This window comes from Poecile atricapillus, chromosome 29, assembly GCF_030490865.1.
Source record: "Poecile atricapillus isolate bPoeAtr1 chromosome 29, bPoeAtr1.hap1, whole genome shotgun sequence".
NCBI classification, from domain to species: Eukaryota; Metazoa; Chordata; class Aves; order Passeriformes; family Paridae; genus Poecile; species Poecile atricapillus.
Window position 1 is genome coordinate 1,625,675 of NC_081277.1, and position 23,006 is coordinate 1,648,680.

The following is a 23,006-nucleotide window of genomic DNA, read 5'->3' on the forward strand; positions in this document are numbered from 1 at the left end:
AATTCCGTCCCTTCTGAAGGCCACCACCAGCCACTCTCAGCTCTGAAGGCTCAGGCTGACATTTATATCTCTTTTTTCAAGGCTTGGCACAGTTGTTCAAGGAGAGGAGTTGACTCAAGAGACAGAGGGCAAATAGATCTGAGTTTAACTTCCCCAAATTTCCCTGAATTTATTACCTTGCCATTCAGCACGGGAACGGTCAGCAGCTGATTTATGGGGTCGTGCTCATCCGGAGAAGTTTGTGCTAATGCCATAAAGGGCTCGGAGGGGCAGCAGTTGTAATAAAGCAGGAATTAGCCATGGAGCAGGATAGAGAGGGGAGGGAGGAGAGGAGAGACTCATTAAATCAGTGACACCGAGGTCTGGCCGAGATGTGCTCCAGTCAATAATGCCATAAAGGTTTATCCTGGCTGGAGTGTGGGAAATGCTCCCCCCTCGGCACTGTGGGGACAGAGCCCTGCAGGTGTGGGGGACACCTGGGGGCTCTGGGATTTGATATTTGAGAGAACAGCACTGCAGGAGTTCACCTCCCCAAAAACAACCCCAGCACCGGGCTGGGCACTAAATTTGGAAAGCAAAATGGATTCTCAGGGCTTTGACTGCAGTCCCTGCAAGCAGTGTCACAAATCCTGCGGCTCTGCATTAAATACAGGAAATAATGAGCACTTCAGGGTGGGATTTCAGGCTCCTGCCCCACCTGTAATCAGCATCCAGCCCTCTGCTCCCAGCCCTGGTCAGAGCTCTGGGGTCTGGAATGGGGTTTGGGGTGGCAGCCAGGTCCAGCCACCCCCAGCAGCCGCAGCTGAGGACCTGCAGGGACTCCTTGAGAAAACAAATCCAACCCATCTCCAGCCCCTTCTCTGGGCTCCCTGCTCCTCCACTTGTGGTGGGAGCTACAATTTTACCTGGTGAGAGCTCAAAGGTTTAACAGGAGATTGGACTGGAAAGTGTCTGCAGCTCCAAATAATTCTCAGCTAATCTGGACCACTTGGGGCTGAACAAATCAAATGAAAAGATAATTTCCAAACAACCCTAGAGCAACCTAAACCTCCTTGACTTTCTGGATCTCAGAATTTGGTCTTAAAGCATTGATGAGAATTTAATACACACCAGTAACTAAAATAATCCCTAATTTCAATTCTATCTCAGCTACCAAGCTGTTAAAAGTAGAATTAGCAATGATTTTAACCTGATATAATTGCTATTGTTTCCCTGCAAACAGCAGAACGTGGAGGGAGAAAGAGCTTGCCATGTTTTATTTTTATACACCCAGAAAAGGAGAGCAGAGCCAATAAACTGAGAGTGTCCTACACGAGCTCCAATATTGTATAAATCATGAATAATGCATCAGGCAGAAATGAGAAACTGCAACAGAATCAAACCTATATGGAAATAAATAAAACATAACAGCACAAGTGCAATCATGTCGGCCGTGTTGATAAAAATGTGTTTGTGTTTGGGCGAGGAGGAGGAGGAGGGAGAAAACTTCTCTGGCAAATGATTGTAAGAGTAATAATAATAATAATAATAATAATAATAATAGTAATAGTAATAGTAATAGTAATAGTAATAATAATGAAACAACCAACATAGCAAGGCAAGGAAAGGGTAATTAGCAAATGAACATCCAGCTCAGGGAGGCTGCGGGATGGGGGGAGCCAGGAGATGGAAAAGGGGTTGGGAGGGGATTTTGGGGATGGAGGGAATGCAGGGCTGGTTCTGGATCTCTGGGAGGGATGGGATGGATGCACAGCTGGGCAGGGCTGGTTTGGATCTCTGGGAGGGATGGGATGGGATGGGATGCACAGCTGGACAAGGCTGGTTTGGATGTCTGGGAGTGATGGGATGGATGCACAGCTGGGCAGGGCTGGCTCTGGATCTCTGGGAGGGATGGGATGGGATGGGATGGGATGGGATGGGATGGGATGGGATGGGATGGGATGGGATGGGATGGGATGGGATGGGATGGGATGGGATGGATGCACAGCTGGGCAAGGCTGGCTCTGGATCTCTGGGAGTGATGGGATGGGATGGGATGGATGCACAGCTGGGCAAGGCTGGCTCTGGATCTCTGGGAGGGATGGGATGGGATGGGATGGATGCACAGCTGGACAAGGCTGGTTTGGATCTCTGGCAGGGAGGGATGGGATGCACAGCTGGGCAGGTCTGGCTCTGGATCTCTGGGAGGGATGGGATGGGATGGATGCACAGCTGGACAAGGCTGGTTCTGGATCTCTGGGAGGGATGGGATGGATGCACAGCTGGACAAGGCTGGCTCTGGATCTCTGGGAGGGATGGGATGGATGCACAGCTGGGCAGGGCTGGCTCTGGATCTCTGGGAGGGAGGGATGCACAGCTGGGCAGGGCTGGTTTGGATCTCTGGGAGAGATGGGATGGATGCACAGCTGGACAAGGTTGGTCTGGATCTCTGGGAGGGATGGGATGGGATGCACAGCTGGGCAGGGCTGGTTTGGATCTCTGGGAGGGATGGGATGGGATGCACACCCTGCACAGGCCCTGCAGCCTCTCTAATTCCACACCTGGAATAGTTCTGCTGCAGAAAATGAGACGGGAATCAGGCATTGGGCAAAATCTGTTCTAATCTCAGGTCCCAGGGTTAAATCTTTCCCCAGGGGGTTGTTGGGACAGCCAGGGCCTTTCTGCCCTCCTCCTGCCCCTCTGCAGGGCCAGACTCAGGATGACAGCTTAACACAGGAGGAGGTGGCTCCGTGTTTTGCCATCCCACTGGAACCTGCTCCATCTCCCAGCTCCAGGAGCTGCTCACACCCTTTATTCCCCTTTCCTGGAAAAAGCTCCACACAAAAAGCAGCTCTGGGGGTTTGGATCATCAGCCAAGCCCAGCAGAGCTGAGGTTTAATGGGATCCAAAGGAAACTCTACTCAAGGACAAAAGCTTCACTCCCCTCCTGTAATGATCCCTGTGTTTCCAAGGAAATCTCTTCCCCCTAAGATTACCAGGAACATTTAATGCAAATTGGATGCATCCCTCTTTTCTTTAAGACTCAAAATAATCTATGCATATCTTTCTATTACTTCTCAGAGCCATTAGCCAGGATGAGTTCATATTTTTATTCCCTTTGCACACGGAATGCTTCTCTTTCCTTTGGGGTGGCAGCTTTTATTATTGAAGTCAGCAAAACCTGAGCAATCCCATTACCTGCTCCCTCTGCTCCCTCTCTTCCAACCACCCGTGATTTATGAGCCAAAATCACGGCTTGGATTGCTCAGAGCCCTTTCCAATTTCAAACAAAATCCAAAATAACTGATCAAAATTGCTCTGATTATTAAAGCCGCGACAATTAACGGATGGGAGCCATTCCCCAAATCTGCTGTTCCCTTTTCTTTAAAGTTTCAGCTCATCAAAGAGGAGATTTGGCTCCTCACAAAGCAGTTGAGGGATGGCTTGATAACACTCTTGAAGCAGCACAGAAATGTGATAGCAGCTGAAAAAGCCACCAGGAGCAGGAAGAACTGAATAGTGAAGTTAGATAAAATCTGATCAAAAATAGAACTTGCCTCCTTTTTTGTTGTTTTTTTGATTTTTTTTTTTTAATGGAGATATTTAATCCTTGGCACACTGTGCCTTTTCTGCTTGGGAAATCTGAGCCCAGGTAGTTTATCTAGGAGATATTTGAGCCCAGGTACTTTCTACAGGATAAATATCCACAAAATATTCTGAGTTAGAAGGGACCCACAAGGATCATCAAGTCCAGCTCTTAAGCAAATGGCCCATATTGAAGATATATATTGTAAATTTAGTAATACACAGATCTCTTTCAGGAAATCCCGTGGATTTTTAGTTACTTCTGGCTTTAAAACCCCCGGAATTCTGCTCTTGTTTCTCCCACCACAGCCAAAATAACCCCAGAAATGAGGATTACAAAGGATGGGCGGTTTGTTCTGCTCAAGGCCAGGGTGATGGGCAATTAAAAAAACCTGAGTCTGATTTTTCCATTCCCTCCAGCAGCTCTGGGGGCACTGAGAGGAGCTGAATTCCCGTGTCCCAAGCCCAGGATGCTGCTCCAGGATTCCCCAGGGCAGGAGAGGTTCTGCCCACCCCAGGCAATCCCTGCTGCTCCCTGTTTAACATGATTTAGTGCAAGTTGTGACTTCTCACATTTAATGAAGTGAAACCCTCTTGGCCCAGTGTGAGCTGCTCCCAGGGCTGAGATCCCGGGAATTTCCAGCATTTCTGCCCTTATTACAAATCCCTTTTTTGCCTGAGTGATCCGAAGGCCCAACAGGAGCTGTTAGCGGGGCCTCCACGGAATCCCAGCCATTATTTATAATTGGGTGTAAAAGAGCTTCATCCCGGCACAAACGTAGCTTTAAAATGTCATTTTATGCTAACTTAGAGCAGCAGAGAGAAACAAGCTGCTCTTTAAGGCCAATATTAATTTCAGTAACGCTGCTGAGCTCTGCAGGGTAAACAAGGCTGGGAGCTGCTCCTTCAACCAGGGCAGCAATAAAAACCCTCCAGGGACTCTGCCTTTGCTCCTCACTTGAAATTTGGAAGCTGAGATGCAGCTTCCAAGTCCCTAAAACTGCAACTCGTGCCGTGGTGTAGCAGGCTGGAAGTGATTGTTAATTAAAAGCTGCTGGAAGCTCGTTAAAAATGATGTTCGTTGTGCCAAGTCCTTTATTGGCCTGGACTTGGGGATGTTTTTCAGACACCTGGGGCTGTTTTACTTCGGGTTCTTTGGATGGAGATCCCTCAGTCCAAGCACCCACAGACCCTGACCCTGGCAGGTTCTGCACCTCACAGTTCTGGGAGCCTGAAATGTCCTGGAATGCCCAGAATGTTCTAGAAACCACAACGTTTTCAGTCAAATCAATGTCAGACCTGAAACACTTCCATGTTTTGATATTTCAATGTTTCAGCTACAGGATTTCATGGACATCTTGGGGGGCAGAAAACCAAAATTCAAAATAATTTGGCTCAAGACCGGGGGACTGCAAACCAGTGGTTTTAGTTCTTCCCATGGAATGCCTTGGAATTGCCTCTGGATCAGCCAGAACAGGAAATTCAGTGTGGAGACATGGATTTCCCTTGGGATACAGACCCTGCCAGACCTGCACCCCCAGCAATCCCTAAACCCAGCCAAGGATTTTATTTTAAAGTGGTTTAAAAGCCCAAGAACACTGAACAGCAGCAGGACTGAGGATTCCTACAAATATCCCAACATTCCCACCAGAACCAAGTGCTCCCCCAAAACCTGGCAGTGCCAGGCTGTGCCCAGTGTGCTGAGGTTTCAGAGTTTCCCTGCTCTGAAATCAGCAGCAAAAAATGGCTTCAAGTTCACTTAAAACAGCCTAAGTAAACTCAGACAAAGCAGAGTGTCCTTAAAAGAAAATTGTTCTGGGAAAATGGATCAGGAAATGCAGTGAAAAATCTGCCCTGAGCTCTGCAGAGCTCCAACAGCTCCGTGGCCCTGCTTAGCCAGGATCCTCATCCCTGGGGATTGAGAGAGGAAACACCGGAGCCATGGGAGAAAAACGATGAGGAACACGAAAAGCACACCAGGAAGGCTGGAGCTGATGAGCAGGGAGGGATTGAGCTGGGCTTCTCCAGCTGTTTATTCCACATTTCATCACACTGATATCTGGTATTTTGGACCAGGCTGATGTTGTTCCAGAGGCAGAGACCGCCCTGGGATGGGATCAGGAGTTCAGGATCTGTCTGAGCTCCAGGAGTTCGGGATCTGAGCTCACCAAAGCTGCTCCTGCTCTCCAGAATGCCTCTGGAGCAGCCTCTGGAATTGGTTCCAGGCTGGATTGCTGCTCAGAACAGGCTGCAGCGAGCAGAGGGCTCCTCTAACAACTCTTTATTCCTTCCCACCAGCTCCATCCCAAGGGGGGCTGCATCTCCTCTCCCTCCTCCTCCTCCTCCTCGGGCTGATCCCCACAAAACAACCCAAAGATTGCAATTTCCAAACCTCTTTCTTTGTACTTTTCTAATCTCTGCAGCAATGATTTAACAGAGGTTTCCGTGCTTGCTGCTGTTGTTTGTTGGGTTTTTTTTCAGCTCAGGTCATTCAGAACTTTCATTTGATTGCTCGAGGAAACCAAACTGTTGCTGCTCAATCTCCTGGAAATGCTCCCCACAGAGCGGCCACTCAGAGCTGTCAGGGCTGGGGTGGAGGGAAGATAAAATCAATCTGCTCAAATCACCCTCCCAATTTATCCTTTCCCCCTGTTTTAAATAAAAATGCCTGTTTGTTTTCCAGGCCTAAACAAAAGGAGAAATCCCCCCCTGGCTGTGCCACCCCTTGGATTGCTCTGGGGATTATTTACCTTTAAAGATTGGAAATTAATCTGTTCCACTGGGGAGGGCATTGCAAAGGGAGCTCACAAACAGCGACATTTTTTATTTATTTGTTTTATTTCTCCCTTTTTCTATCCTATTCTCAAATGAAAACCAGACTATTTTATAACAGATTCAAATGATATCAAACCCAAGTGTCCTCCAGAATGCCAGAGAGCAGAGAAGTAGCCCAAATTCCAGTTCAATATTCCAGAACAAGCCAAATTATCAGATACCATGGGATTTCAGCCTGAAATGCAGCATGCAGCACTCCAATCTCCTGGGGCTACCAAAGAGCAGCCAGGGAGCGGATGAAACCTTTCATCATCCCTGGGTGAAGGGAAATAACCGGATGATAAACTGGAAAGCAAGGTTCTCACCTGGCTGTGAGACACCTGAACTCATTTTTGCCCCCCAAAAATTTTTTCTCTGTGGGATTCAGAGAGGGAGGAACTCCAAGAGCTCTGAAATTCTGTGAGGAAGGTTGGATCCATGGGATTCTTGGAGGAAAAAGAATTCCTCCAAGAATTGAACACCCATGGAAACCAGGAGGTTCAAAACCCTCAGAGACCGAACTCAGGGTGTGGAACCGCACACCGAAATGCCAGAGCCTGTGAGTAATCCTTTTCCCCTAATAGTCAGGATTAAATTGGCTTAATTGTACCAGATCCAGCCTTAGCAATTTCCTCCTGTGGTTTCCAGGCTGAGTCCCTGCTCTCCTGCTGGCAGCAGCGCTGTTTGCCCGCCTCTCCGCTCCCGCTCCCATTTCACACAGGCATTATTAAAATCGGATTGTTTGCTCATCCCCATTAAACAAAAGGTGATTTGATACCAAGTGCTAAAATATTATCTGCGAGGTTTCTGTGTCCATCAAAGCTCGGGGCACGGCGGGGTCCCTGCAGGGAACAAAAGGAATTCCAGCCCTGCTCTGCCTGGCCTTTAATCTGAGCTTTGCTTTTTAGTCTCTGCTTCTTTCCCCACAATGCAGGGCAGCAGAGGCTGGATCCAGAGGGGCTGGAATGTGGGATCCAGAGGGGCTGGAATGCTGGATCCAGAGGGGCTGGAATGTGGGATCCAGAGGGGCTGGAATGCTGGATCCAGAGGGGCTGGAATGTGGGATCCAGAGGGGCTGGAATGTGGGATCCAGAGGGGCTGGAATGCTGGATCCAGAGGGGCTGGAATGCTGGATCCAGAGGGGCTGGAATGTGGGATCCAGAGGGGCTGGAATGCTGGATCCAGAGGGGCTGGAATGTGGGATCCAGAGGGGCTGGAATGTGGGATCCAGAGGGGCTGGAATGCGGGATCCAGAGGGGCTGGAATGTGGGATCCAGAGGGGCTGGAATGTGGGATCCAGAGGGGATGGAATGCTGGATCCAGAGGGGCTGGAATGTGGGATCCAGAGGGGCTGGAATGCTGGATCCAGAGGGGCTGGAATGTGGGATCCAGAGGGGCTGGAATGTGGGATCCAGAGGGGCTGGAATGTGGGATCCAGAGGGGCTGGAATGTGGGATCCAGAGGGGCTGGAATGTGGGATCCAGAGGGGCTGGAATGCTGGATCCAGAGGGGTTGGAATGCTGGATCCAGAGGGGATAGAATGTGGGATCCAGAGGGGCTGGAATGCTGGATCCAGAGGGGCTGGAATGCTGGATCCAGAGGGGATGGAATGCTGGATCCAGAGGGGATGGAATGCTGGATCCAGAGGAGCTGGAATGTGGGATCCAGAGGGGCTGGAATGTGGGATCCAGAGGGGCTGGAATGTGGGATCCAGAGGGGCTGGAATGCTGGATCCAGAGGGGCTGGAATGCTGGGTTGTTGGATGGCTGGATCCAGAGGGGCTGGAATGCTGGATCCAGAGGGGATGGAATGCTGGATCCAGAGGGGCTGCCTGGCAGGGTTGCTGTCCCCAGGCTCCTCCTGGTGAGGGGGTGACAGCTGTGACAAGGGACCAGTGGGCAGGGCAGGGCAGGCTCAGCTGGGCCGTGGCAGAGCCCTGCTCGTGTGGGGTTGGGAGCAACCCAGCCCTGATCGGAAGGCACATGAGGGAGGCACAGAGAGACACGGAGAGAACATGGAGAGAACGTGGAGAGAACGTGGAGAGAACATGGAGAGACACAGAGAGAACATGGAGAGAACACGGAGAGAACATGGAGAGAACACGGAGAGAACGTGGAGAGAACGTGGAGAGAATATGGAGAGACAGGGAGAGAATATGGAGAGAACAGGGAGAGAACATGGAGAGAACATGGAGAGAACACTGAGAGAACACTGAGAGAACACTGAGAGAACATGGAGAGAACATGGAGAGACATGGAGAGAACATGGAGAGAACACTGAGAGAACACTGAGAGAGCACTGAGAGAACATGGAGAGAACATGGAGAGAACATAGAGAGAATGTGGAGAGACATGGAGAGAACATGGAGAGAACATGGAGAGAACATGGGGAGAACACTGAGAGAACATGGAGAGAACATGGAGAGAACATGGAGAGAACATGGTGAGAACATGGAGAGAACATGGAGAGAACATAGAGAGAACGAGGAGAGAACATGGAGAGAACACGGTGAGAACACTGAGAGAACATGGAAAGACATAAAAAGCCACGGAGAGCCACGGAGAGCCAGCACCAGGGATGGGACAGCGAAGGCGGGAGAGGAGGGAAATCAATCTGAGACGTGAGATCCCTTTGATCAAACAAATCTGTTCCTGCTTCCCTTCCCTCTCTTCGTGGCTCTGAACATCTTCTGCCTTTGGGGGGGAAAAGTGGAGAGAGGAAAATTGGTGCTGGCACTTGGAACAGAGGAGTGAGGCTGGAGTGGGATGGGGTTTGGGATGGGGTTTGGGATGGGGTTTGGGATGGGATTTGGGATGGGGTTTGGGATGGGGTTTGGGATGGGATTTGGGATGGGGTTTGGGATGGGATGGGGTTTGGGATGGGATTTAGGATGGGGTTTGAGATGGGATTTGGGATGGGATGGGATTTGGGATGGGGTTTGGGATGGGATTTGGGATGGGATTTGGGATGGGGTTTGGGATGGGATTTGGGATGGGGTTTGGGATGGGATTTGGGATGGGGTTTGGGATGGGATGGGGTTTGGGATGGGATTTAGGATGGGGTTTGAGATGGGATTTGGGATGGGATGGGATTTGGGATGGGGTTTGGGATGGGATTTGGGATGGGATTTGGGATGGGGTTTGGGATGGGGTTTGGGATGGGATGGGGTTTGGGATGGGGTTTGGAATGGGATTTGGGATGGGGTTTGGGATGCAGTTTGGGATGGGGTTTGGGATGGGGTTTGGGATGGGATGGTATTTGGGATGGGGTTTGGGATGGGATGGTATTTGGGATGGGGTTTGGGATGGGGTTTGGGATGGGGTTTGGGATGGGATGGGGTTTGGGATGCAGTTTGGGATGGGGTTTGGGATGGGGTTTGGGATGGGATGGGATTTGGGATGGGGTTTGGGATGGGGTTTGGGATGGGATGGAACAGGATTAGCAAACCTCACACAGATTCTCCCTCCTGGGCTCAGTCCTGGACTCCTGGAGGCATTTTCCGGGGACACTGGAGGGAAAAGGACCCGTGTGAGGGGGCAGGGAGGAAGGGCTGCATGCTGGGCTGTGGGGTGATTCTCATTTCCCCCTCTCACCACCTGCACAACTCCCAAGGAGCCAAAATCAGTCAGAACCTGCTGGTGAGCACTGGCAATTCCTTATTTTCATTCCAGAAAGATCCACAGGTAAGATTTAGGGGAAGCAAATGAAGGTTTGTTCTTCACTGCAGGCGAGCTGCACATCCCTCTCAGGTACAGAGCCCTGCCTCCATTTGGCCTCCCAGGTGCTGTTGTTTTGCAAATTAATAATGAGAGAATTGATATTTATTTACTAGAGATGCTCTTCCCTGACTCAAGGAGCCAACAGCAGAGTCGAGATGAGCTTGTGTAGATAATAGAGAGCTCTATTAACTATGGTTTAGATATCCTGGTTGATAATCTGCATTAAGAACGGCTTTTTAGCCTGATCCATCTGCACCAGTTCTTACCAATGTCCAAACAATCACAAGTGAGAGTAAATAAATAGTAAGGAAACCCTGATAAGAATTTTATCGATCTCCTTTCACTCCTCTGAAGCTGGCATTGATTCCACTATTTCCAGCTAAGGTTCATTTCTGAAGCCTCTTTGCCAAGCAGCTTCAAGTTTCTCATAATTTCATTTCAGAGTGGGGGATGTTGTTTGTATCAGAATATCTTATTAGCAATAAAAGGATATTCCCTATAATTGAATAACTTCTCAATTAACTCCTTGGAGAAGCAGCAAAAACAACCAATTCCCTCTGATTCACCCTCAGCAGGAGGCCCTGGAATTACCAGCGAGTCAATTAACATCCTTCTACCCAAATGATAAATAGGGACATCAAATACACGGGATTGAAATGGGCAAACATGGAAAATGAGCGTGGGATTAACCAGTGTGGGAGAAACGTGCAATGCACATTTCTGTGGGTATCACAGCCACACAAAGATTGGGGATGCAGATGGAGAAGGCACAGGGATTATTCCCTAAAAGTTCAGCATTGATGGAGTTTGGGCCATGCCAGGGATGCAGCAGGGAGGGAGGAACTGAAATTCCTGCTCCCCATGCCCGGGGTTGGGATAATCTCTAGGGATCCTTCCACTCTGGGATTCTGGCTCCTAAAAAAGGGCCAAATCTCCTCAACCCACCCAAGCCAAGCCCCCAATCCCTGCTTTTCACCAAGTGAAGCCCTGCCTGGGGGATCTGCACAGAAATGAAAGATCTTGCAGAGCTCAGGCAGTGAGAAGCCCGAGCTGCCCGTGCTCTGTTTGTCCAATCCTTCCGTGACATTCACTCCCGAACATCGATTATTTGAGGAAATAACGGTTCTGGCATTTAAAAAGTCAACTCCCATCAGCTGCAGCTCAAGATGTGCTGTGTAATTGGGGGATTCTAATTGCAAATAAGAACGTTTTTCTCCTCGGGAGCCAGGTCTGAGTTTGTCTAAGGTAATGAAGCAGGGGCTGAAGATCAGCCGTGGAACAAATTGCATTAAGGGGAATCAGGCACTTGTCTGTTCGGATTTCTTCCCTGGGAAAAGCTTTGTGCAGCCCAGTCCCCACGGCTCAGGGGCTCTGCTTATCCACAGAGCTCAGGGAAGGGGGAAAAACCCCAGTGATGAGGGCAAAATATTACAATCAACTCCCATTCATTCGTCTCTCCAAAAGCAACAGCGCCGTCTCCCAGTTTTGAAGTCCCCCGGATAAATAACAGGGAGACAGCAGAGGGGAGGTTGTTGCTATGAAACTCCAGCATTGAAATGGATGAGGCAGAGTGACCTTTGCCTCCGGAGATGATGTGCAAGCTATTTATATGCACAGCTGTACAAATTGCCAGAGTTTAATGTTAAATTCCACGGAAAATCATCTTTGCTGTTCTGCTTTTGAGGAAAGGACGGGGTTTAAATATTTAATGGGCTCTCTGGCTGTGCAGGCACATTTGGTGTTCCATAAGTGAGCAGCAGAGAGCTCCTGGCAAGGTCTGATTTAATGAGAGTGAGTTCCAGAGAATCCTGAGGAATGCCTGGGAGCTGCAGCTCAAGCCCTTTCTGCCACCTGCTCCTGGCAGGACAAGCCTCAGCTCCATTCCCTCTGAATTCCCAGGAATTTACCTTCCCCCCCAGAATTAGGGAGTGAGGATGAGGGTTTCAGTTTTAGGGAAAAGCCTCCAGAACTTCCAGTGCTCCTGGCCAGACAACCCTCAACTCCACTCCCCCTGAATTCCCAGGAATTTACCTTCCCCCCCAGAACTTATTCACCACAATGAGGTTTTCACTTTTAGGGAAAAGCCTCCAGAACTCCCAGTGCTCCCAGTTCAAGGAGGAGCTGGGACTCCTCTTTCACCCACATCAGCAAACCCAACGATTTCAGTGCTCATCGCCCCCAATCCACTGCAGATTTGGGCTTTGCATGGTTTTAAAATCTTCCTAAATCATGCAGCAGATGAAGCTGATGGTCCTGCAGAGCCCAGGCTATTTTGCAGCAGAGCTGAGAGGTTGTTTGAACTCCCCCAGCATCACCCCGAAAGTTCCTTTTCTCCCTTAACATTTAGACAAAATTCTGTCAAAATCTTCTTTAATCTCCACAATAAAATGATACTTAACCTAAAAACCTGGTTATTGGGTTGCTAGGATGCAAGAAGTGAACACCAATGTTTATCATTCTTTTGTTTTAATTTCTGAAAGCTCCTTTTTCCTGCAGGAGTTCTGCCTATAAATGAAAAAGCCGCTTCTTGCTGGCAAATTTCTGACTAAACAGTTCAGGCAGCTGGAGTTAAAAACACAAAGCCCTGGGCACATTATGGATCTTTATGTGATGTTGCAGCCCTCTCTAAGATTTAAAAATAGGCCAGAAATTGTCCATAATTCTTTGTGCAGGCCCTTGGAATTGGACATTAATTTATAGCAGCTGCAAACCTGACCTGAGACAATATTTTTGAATAATGGGGGGAGGTTTAAGGCTGGAATCAACAGGAGCCCCTCAAAAACTCCAACACTCGGTGATTAAAGGTTGGTGGAAATAAAGAATATTCAGACAACAGAGCACAGCAGAAAGAGGGAAATACAACACCCCCTGCTGCTGTTAATTTGCATTTCCAGAGGTGCTCCAGATGTGAGACAAATAATGCAGGGCCACAGGCTCTGAGCTGATTATTCTGGAGCAAAAGGAAGACTCATCACCAGTGCTGAAGGGTATGAAGTTATTGGAAAGGTTTAAACTCCACTTTTTACTCAGGAAATAGGGATTTATATTGGATTTATCTCCTCCCAGTCCAGAGAGATGAATCATCACCAGGGAAAGGAGTTTAACTGGTTCAGCATCGCTGAACTGAACCCTGGTGAAGAGGGGCTGGGGATTCACCGCGCCCTCAGGAAGGTTTGGGGTGCAATAAACAGCGAAAACTTGGGATTCTTGTGTCTCTGAGCATTCAGTGCCTGCTGCACCTCAGGGCAAACGAGAAATGCTTGGGAGAGCCGAGGGTGCGTTATCAGCAATAACCGCACGGGAATGGGTCCTGCTGCCTCTGAACCCCAAATCTCCTCAACCCCACCAGAGCCTCCTGCAGCCCAGGCTTGGGCAGGGAGAGTTTTATGTTTTGCTGTACTTTTTGCTGTATTTAGACAATTAGAGGCACAGCCAGTCACTAATGGAAATTTCCAAACTTTTTGAGCGCGTTAATTTACCTGGAATGGCTGAGCAGTAAATCCCAGAGTCCCACGAGGGTTTTTCATTGGAGGGGTTGAGGTTTCACCTCATTTTAGCAATTTTGGTCCCTCAAAAATCAGCATAAACCTTCATTCTGCGTCTTCAGAGGTTTGTGCCTCTGCTTCAAGCATTTAGTGCTGGCAGGGGTTGGGGAATTGGGGTGGAAAACGCAGATCCTGGGCAAGGGCTCATTGTTATTCCTGTGTTTTTCCAGCGCCACTCTCGATTTACCAAGGGCCCTCATTTCCCTATCAGTGATGGTGCTCTGAGCACATTGGATTTGACTCCTCACTTCCACCTGCCAGAGATCAAACATTAAACAGCTCCGAAAAAAAACGCTGAAGTGGCTCCCAAAAGCCAAACAAAACCACCCCAGAAAATGGGAAAAAAAGTGAAAACGAGAGCTCCAGAGATGGAAAATAATGACAAGGAACAATGAGGAAAAAAAAATCCAGGAAATGTGATTTCCAATTTCCAATCATTTTCTGTCCATGCTGCTTGTGGATCTGTCCCTTCTGCTGCTTTCTAATTTCAGAGCAAACCAAACCCCTTCAGGAAACGAGGGGAAATAAATGGAGTCAGTTTGTTACAGCAAATAAACCCCGAGGGAAATGCAGGCTCTGGGCAGCTCAGAGAATTTTCAGTAATTAACCCAAAACAAGAGGTTTGTGGACATTTTATCTATGGGGGAGGGAAAAAGAAGTTCTGTCAGAATCAATCCCCTTTTCTGAGGGAAAGAAAAAGTAATTAAAATAAAATGGGTTTAATGGAATCAACGATTTCCTGATGAGTTTCAACCACAAAAAAATCAGGCAGTTCCCTCAGGTGAGGTGAAATCCATGGGGTTTTTCCCAAGGAAAAAAGGTCATCTGGGGAAAGCTTTGGGGTTTGTGCACCTGGGCCCAGAGTTTGGAGCAATTGTTCCCATCCTTGGCCCAGGAAAGGCGGGGTGCCAGGTGGTGGAGCTGGGAGGGAAGAGTTTTACTGAATTAATGGCTTTATGGATCCGCTTTATTCCAGCATCCCAAACCCGGTGAAGTTTCAACGTGGAGAATTGAATGCTGAGCTCTCCAGTTAATCCCATCCCTCTCCACATCTGCTGGGGTCCTGCAGCACCTCGGCCCTGCCTCCTCTGAGCCCCTGCAGCCCGGGGAGAGGGAGGAACGATCAAGTCCTTCCTGCAAATCAGAATTTTAAATGGCCATGAAGGCCCTGCTTCAGAAAAACCCCACAGCACCACCACAAATCCCGTGGTGTTCCCTGAGCAGAGGCACAGTCCGGCTTCAATGCAGACCCCTTTGGGGTTGTTCTCCTCTGTAGATCCTGCACATCGGGCAAAGTCTGAATTTATTTGTTTAAATATTATTTAAATTTACTTTTCCCGTCAGAACTCCCCGTTTGATCCTTCCTGGCTCCTGCCCAGTAAACACAGCAGATGTTGTAATTTGCACCTGGTGGGTTGGTGTTCCAAAAGCCACTTTTTACATTTTTTTTTCAGCTAAACAGAAGGAAATCTGTCTTTAGCGCCTTTGATGAATTCCATGGACTTTTCCCACCTATTAACTCCTCCAGCTGGGTGCTGCTGAGAGCCGAAATCCATCAGGGATGTGAGGAGGTCACTGCCCACTCCAAACTGCCAACCCCAAACAGAAAACCCCCAAACTGCCAACCCCAAATAGCAAACCCCAAACTGCCAACCCCAAACTGCCAACCCCAAATGGCAAACCCCAAACTTCCAACCCCAAATGGAAAATCCCAAATGGAAAACCCCCAAACTGCCAACCCCAAATGGCAAACCCCAAACTTCCAACCCCAAACTGCCAACCCCAAACTGCCAACCCCAAATGGAAAACCCCCAAACTGCCAACCCCAAATGGAAAATCCCAAATTTCCAACCCCAAACTGCCAACCCCAAACTTGTGGCCCCAAACTCCTAACCCCAAACTCCCAATCCCAAACTCCCAATCCCAAATTCCCAATCCCATATTCCCAACCCCAAACTGCCAACCCCAAACTGCCAATCCCAAACTCCCAATCCCAAATTCCCAATCCCAAATTCCCAACCCCAAACTGCCAACCCCAAATGGAAAATCCCCAAACTTCCAAGCCCAAATTCCCAGCCCCAAATTCCCACCCCCAAGGGGCAGGGAGGAGCTGCTGCCATCGGCTCTCCCCACTCTGTTCCAGGGCTGGAAGTGCAGCCGAGGCCACCAGGAGCACACAGATCTCCTTCCTGATAATTCCCACATTCTCAAAGCTCTTCAGCACCAAAAAGGATCCTTCCCTACCCCGAATTTCCTCAGTCATAATAAAAATATCTCCAAATTTCCTCAGTTGTAACAAAAATATCTCCAAACAAAGCTTGGGGAGGCGGCAAGAACGGAAGGAATGTGAAGAGTTCAATTGTAAGTTAGAAAAGAAAATGGATTTGATCTGTCTTGAAACTTCTGGAAAAGGCAGGAATGTGCATTTCCTCGTTTTGTTCAGCCTGGTTTTTGTTGTTTGTTGGGTTTTTTTAAGCACAGAACTGCAGGGGGTGTAATCAGAGCCTTCAGCACTCGCTTCTGGCTCATTTCTTACCCCAACCAGCCCTGCCAGAAGAAAATGTTCCTTTACCTTGAGAGGGAATCTGAGCAATGAGAAATTGAAGTGGCAACAAAAGAAAAGTGGAGCTGGGAAGTGCAAAGGAGTCCGGGAGGGAGGGGAAAAAGGAGAAAAAAACAAAAAAAGCAAGACAAGAATGGGGTGATCACGACCTGTTTTCATTCACTGCTTTCCAATTAAAGTGATTTTTCTTAGAAGAAAACCTTATCTCTGGAACACATTCATTTCTTCTCAGCCTTCTCTGAAGGCAAATTGAAAACTCACAGGGTAAAATTTGACTTCATGGTAAAATTACAACCAATTTTTCCCTCACAACAATAACAACACAGTCGCTCGCCAGTTTTCAAATCAATTTTCCCTTCTCTTTTACTGAGATAAGTAGCAAAGTTTCCACGGCTGGAGATGTTTTTTACCCCACTAAAGATTTCTACTTAACCCTGACCAGCTCCTCTCTGGATGATCACACAATTCCTGCTCCTCCTTCATGAAATCACCGCTAATTATCAGTGCGGGGATGAACTCAGCGCTCGTTTAGAACAAAACCCTGCAAGGTGAATTTTCTCCTCGCTGTGTGCCTGCTCAACCTCACCATCTCCATTTCACACCTCGAAAAAATGTCTTAAAACCCTAAAAACTCTGAATTTCCAGGTCTGTTTTCCCTTCTCCCAGCTGGGCCCCTCCCCTTTCCCTCTGCTCTCAGGCTGTTCCCAGGAAAAGGCCGTTTTTCCTGGAATTATTGTGAATTATTCTGCCAGAGCACGGCAGAACCAGCGGTGATTTCAGATCAATTTATAGGACATCCCACTTACTTGGTGTCGCTGTTCCACTCCACTGCATTCATTACTTAAAATGTGTCCTCAAAATTGAGTTTTCATCTCCTGAAGCTCCCGTTCCCCTGGTTCTGGAGTGCAAAATCTCCTCCTCAGCCCCTGGAGCTGCTCATTTCCATCCCACTCCTCGCTCCCACAAAGAATTTTCCAGGATCTAAAGCCATTCTCTTTTGCAGGGATGGTTTATTAATGTTTTTTATTTTTCCCAGGTGTTAACAGGACCTTTAAACCCAGAACATTTCTGGATTTCCCAGCCATGACTGCAGCCACATGGGGAAGTTGGATGGATTAAACCCAGGTTTATTTTTTAATTCTGGCCTATTTTCTCCACCTTGAGCCCAGTTTTTCCAGCCCTTCCACAGCATTTCTGCTGCTCAGCCTCTGCAGGAGTACAATTCCAGCTGGTGACCTCTGAAAAAAGAGGAAATCTTAAAAAAAGGGGTCAATTCCACAAACACTTCCCAGCAGTGTAAACACCACTGAGGGAAATGGGGTCACTCCCAATTTCTCTATAAGGGGCGAAAATTAAAGCTTGATTTATACACATTGAAGAAGAAATAAATCAGTGTTTTCCCAGGCCAGGTGCTGTTAAAAATTGAAATAACCCCCTGAAGAGATGGAGAATTCTCCATCTCTTGATGCTTTTGGTGCAGATAGTGGGAATTCACAGCATCCCAGGCAATGGGGGCTCAGTGGGAGCATTAAATACATGAAAAATCCAAAATTATACTGAGGGGAGCAGATGGTAAAACATCCCCTACCCAGCGGCCAAGGCTGCAAACTTCACTTCTTTTCAGGCCATAGAATTGAGAAATACGTAAACAGGGAGGGAAATGAAAATCTGGTTGGGTTTGTGGTGCTGCTGCAGCTCAAACGGGGGTTCTGTGAGAAAGAACAAGAAAAAAACCCTGCCCAGCCCCAGGATTGCTGACAAATCGTGCTTTAGGAGGGATGGGAGGTTTCAGAGCAATCCAAACATGCTGTGTCATCAAATCAATCCCAAAAACGCTCCTTTAAGTAACCCTCAGGTCCCCAGCCACACACTCCATAACTCATTTATTTTCAGCAACTTATTTGCAGGGGCACCGATGAACCCCTGGTGTTTGCAGAGCTGAGCAGAGAATTTATCTTCAAACCTCCTGCCGGGGTCAGGGCTCAGAAAGCAAATATTGACCTGGAAGTGATGGCTGCAGGAGGGACAGCAGAGATTTATTTATCCCTGCACCTTCTCTTGCTGAATTCCCAAGGATAAATAAATATTTCCACGGAGCCGGGAGGGAAGGACAGGAGGTGAAGAGGCTGCGGATCCGCCAGGAGTTGGGAAACTCAGGTTTGTCTCTAATTGGCTGCTGGGACTGTAAAAACTTTCTGTTCACCTTGAGAAAGGTGAGAAATGTCCTGGGGCTGCTTCTCCACCTGGAGCCGCAGCCATCTGGGGTTTTTCCTCCACGGGGAGCCCGTGCCCAGCTGGACTCAGCCCTGCTCAGCCCAGGACAGCTCAGATTCCTGGAGAAAAATCTCACAGAGCGATCTGAGCTTGGAGCTTGGCAACAACTCCACTTCCCGCACTCGGCAGTGTCAGAAAATATTCACAGCAACGCTGCATTGACTAAAAAAGATGAACTCACCCAGACTCCCCCTTTTTTCCACCTTTTTCTATGGATGCTAACTGTGAAACAGGGAGCAAGGTGCCTGCAGAAATTGCAGGCCACATAACTGTCTCAGTCTTGCCTGAGAAAGTGGCCTGAGAAATGATGAGGAGGATTTAAAACAATCCTCAGAGACAGAAAACAGCCTTGCAGGTGCTGTTTGTCTGTTCCTTGTTTCTGGCAAGAGAAGGTCGAGGGGTGCTGAGCCCCAGTGACCAATGATGGTGATGTGTTAGTTCACTGACCCACAAGAGTTTCTTTTCTGTACTTTTCACGTATCAGTCTATAAAAAAGACCTAAAGCAATAAACTGAGAGAAATTCTCCTGATTGACTCCTGAGAGAGTCTGTGTCGTACTTCTCACCGTTCCTCATAGAGCGACATTTTTCAACCAAATTCCCCCTTTCCAACCTTTAAGAGGGGTTGGGCACCGCGAGGGTGGCCGTTCACAGGAGCTCCCAGCCCATCAATTCCCATCTGGGTGTCACATCCACAGCCAAACATCGACCACAAACCAGCCCTGAACCTGCACATTCCTTTATTCCCGTCATTTCCCTGTCACGCGCAGCTCGCGGCACGTGCCGCTCCAAACCCCGGCAACATTCCGCGTGTCGGAGCTGCCAGCGTGATTAACAAGAGGGATTTGAAAAGAAAACAGGAGGTAGTTAAGACCTGCTCTTGGAATATGATTTATGGAGGTGTTTTATGACAGAAGCACGGGTTTGAGGCAAAACCAGCACACAGAAATCTGAAACAAGGCCCAAGCAGATTGATTTCTGCTTGGAGATTCCGTCCTTTTGTTTTGCAGAGTTGGTTAAAATCAATAAGAAATGGTGAGGAAGATTGGATCTCTTAAAGATAAGGGACATCGTGGGAGACCCCAGCCCCAGATATTCCACATCTGCTTATTCCTGGTGAAACAGGAAATAATTCACAGCACTGGGGGTAAAACAGCAAGTAATGCACAGCATTGGGGTAAAATAGGAAATAATTCACGGTACTGGGGGTAAAGCAGGAAATAATTTACAGCATTGAGGGTAAAATAGGAAATAATTCACAGCATTGGGGGTAAAATAGGAAATAATTCACAGCATTGGGGGTAAAATAGGAAATAATTCACAGCATTGGGGGTAAAATAGGAAATAATTCACAGTATTGAGGGGTAAAATAGGAAATAATGCACAGTATTGGGGGTAAAATAGGAAATTATGCACAGCATTGGGGGTAAAATAGGAAATAATGCACAGTATTGGGGGTAAAATAGGAAATTATGCACAGCATTGGGGTAAAATAGGAAATAATTCACAATGTTGAGGGTAAAATAGGAAATAATTCACAGCATTGGGGGTAAAATAGGAAATAATTCACAATGTTGAGGGTAAAATAGGAAATAATTCACAGCATTGGGGGTAAAATAGGAAATAATTCACAATGTTGAGGGTAAAATAGGAAATAATTCACAGCATTGGGGGTAAAATAGGAAATAATTCACAGCATTGGGGGTAAAATAGGAAATAATTCACAGCATTGGGGGCAAAACAGCAAATAATTCACAGCATTGGGGGTAAAACAGCAAATAATTCACAGCATTGGGGGTAAAATAGGAAATAATTCACAGTGTTGAGGGTAAAACAGGAAATAATTCACAGTATTGAGGGTAAAACAGGAAATAATTCACAGCATTGGGGGTAAAACAGGAAATAATTCACAGTGTTGAGGGTAAAACAGGAAATAATTCACAGTATTGGGGGTAAAACAGGAAATAATGCACAGCATTGGGGGTAAAACAGGAAATAATTCACAGCATTGAGGGAAAATCTATACCCAGGTCCAGGAGGGTGGGTTTAATGAAACCCCCCAAGAACATCATTGCCCAAGGGCTGACTCACAGGGGTTTTGTTTCCCTTATAAAAAGTTCTTTCCTGGGTCTCCAGCCATGGAAGTGCCTCAGTCCTGGACGCAGAGCCATTGTTAATTCTGACATTTCACTCTGTTAATTTTGCTTTATTGCACTCCCTGGCTGTCCCTGGGGCTGTCTGTGAGCGCCGCTCCTGGCTGGGAGCTCCGGGAGATTTTCTGGGTTTGCATTTTGTTAAGCATTAAAAAGGGGATGAATGAGAGTGTGCTCAGAGCCCCGTGGGATTTAGGGAAATGATCCTCTGTGATTGTCTAAAGCAGCTGTGGAAACATTTCCCTTCATTCCCATCCCTGTTCCCTCATCCCAGAGTCTGTCCCAGCGCATCACCCGGCAGGGAGCTCTGGTTATTTGAGTTCCAGCAAGTGGGGCCAATTTCCTGATTTTAAATCGCTCTTTAATGCAGCATTTGAGAGGTTTCCTCTCGAATTTCAGACAATTTAAGCGGCTGTTCATTCTGAACCAGAGGTCAGCTGCACTTGGTACAAAAAAGAGCTGCAGAGCGAGGGGTGGCAGGGGATTGTCGGGGGGTGGAGCGGCTGCTGGAGTCACTGAGGATGAAGAACGGGGATTTTTGCTGCTGTGGAGACCCAAAACTCATCAAATCTGAGTGAATCTCCACTCAAGGTTCCTCCCGGTGGAGCCCCAGGTGTTTTGACCCCACTGAAAGGAATTTGAGAGATTCATCTTTACGGACTGCTGAATAAAACTGAACCCTGAGAGATGAAGGAAAGAGTGGGAGGAACCAGAAATTCCACAGGAATTCCACGGATTGACACAAGGAAAAGACCAAGGGGGGATACATTAGAAGGGCTCTGTGTGAGGTGATTTGGGAAGTCTGCGCCTCTCAAGTACCTCAGTGGGGAGAGAGAGGGAAATGAGGATAAAAAGGGGCTGCATCCCCTAAAAATCAGAGAGACCCCAGGGGAAATGCCCCGTGGCCTCTCCCTTTATTGCAATAAAGTTCCAGGACTCCTCTGTCTCCTTTTTGGACCTAAACCTCTGCTGTTTGTGGATCCATTTTCCTGCCACCATCATTTCCCGGCCTCTCTCACTGCTGATTCTCGGTGAGTTCTGTCCTCCCTCCCCTCTCCCTCCTCCTGCCCCTCCCCATCCTTGCCCAGCGTGTCAAGCCCACATCAGGAGAGCGATTGGAGAGGGATCTGGGAGCTGCCTGTCAGACACATCTGCTGGAGATCAGCTCTGCTGAGAAACGTGGGAAGGACAATTCCTGGGAGGGAACGAGCAGAGTAACTCTATCCAGCTGCTGGATATGACAGGGATCTTTCAAAATAAATAAGAAATAAATATTAAGCCATCAAACCTTACCACGCTCGGGTAGCAGGGGAGAACAAGGCTCGGGATAAAAAGGAGAATTATTTTTTAACAGATAGAAGCAAAAGAAAGGAAGCTCGGCGGGATTTTCTTGGAGCTGAAATATCAAGGCGTTCTTAAGGCACCTCCAGGTAAAAGGCAGGAATTGATGTGAATTTTCCCGACAATTAGAGCGCTGGGTCATTGAGGAGATGGAGGAGGTGGATTCCACAACCCTCGGCTGCCCCTGCTGCCCCCTGACCCCACAAACTCCAGAGCGGCCCTGGCAGCCCCAGGCTCTGCAATTCCCGCACGTTTCAGCTCCCAGCAGGGCTTTTTGCTTTCCCTGGGCTCGCTTTTTGCTGCATTCTGCACAAACCCTGCAGAGGATCGGCACATCCATCACCCGGAGCCAGCGAGGAGGGGAACCACAGACCAACAGCTGCCATCGCCCAGCCAGCTCTGATGCCTTCAGCTCTGCCCTGGAGATTTTCCAGGCTCTGCACTGCCCCAGGGTGTGACTCTGAGCCCCACATAAAGCGTCAGCGAGTTCTCCTCAGTTCCAGCCACACCAAACCTGCTCCAGCCCCAGCACCAAGGACACCGTGACAGCCTCAGGCCCAAAAAGTGTAACCAGCAGCGAGCTGAGGAGAGCAGACTGGGAGGGTGGCACTTCCTAATCTTCATAACCTTCATAATCTTCATAATCTTCATAATCTTCATAATCTTCATAATCTTCATAATCTTCATAATCTTCATAATCTGTAATTGGACAATTCATCCCAATATGGAAATGGACCAAAACTTATAAAAATGTGAAAATTCGTGGCTCAGAGTCCAGCTTGGGTCCAGCTTGGGTCCACCTTGGGTCCACCTTGGGTCCACCTTGGCTGGAGCCACAGCCAGGCTCCTGCACTGCCCAAGGTGCATCCTTTGAAGGCCTTTTAACAAATCCCCACTTTATTCCATTTCCTCTGTGCAGCCTCAGTTCCTCTGGAGGCATCACCTGCTGCAGCCCAGCGCCATTCAAAGAGCATTTGTGGCATTCCAGCCATTCCCTCCTGTGCTGCCAGGTGTGGTTTTACCATGTGGCCTTG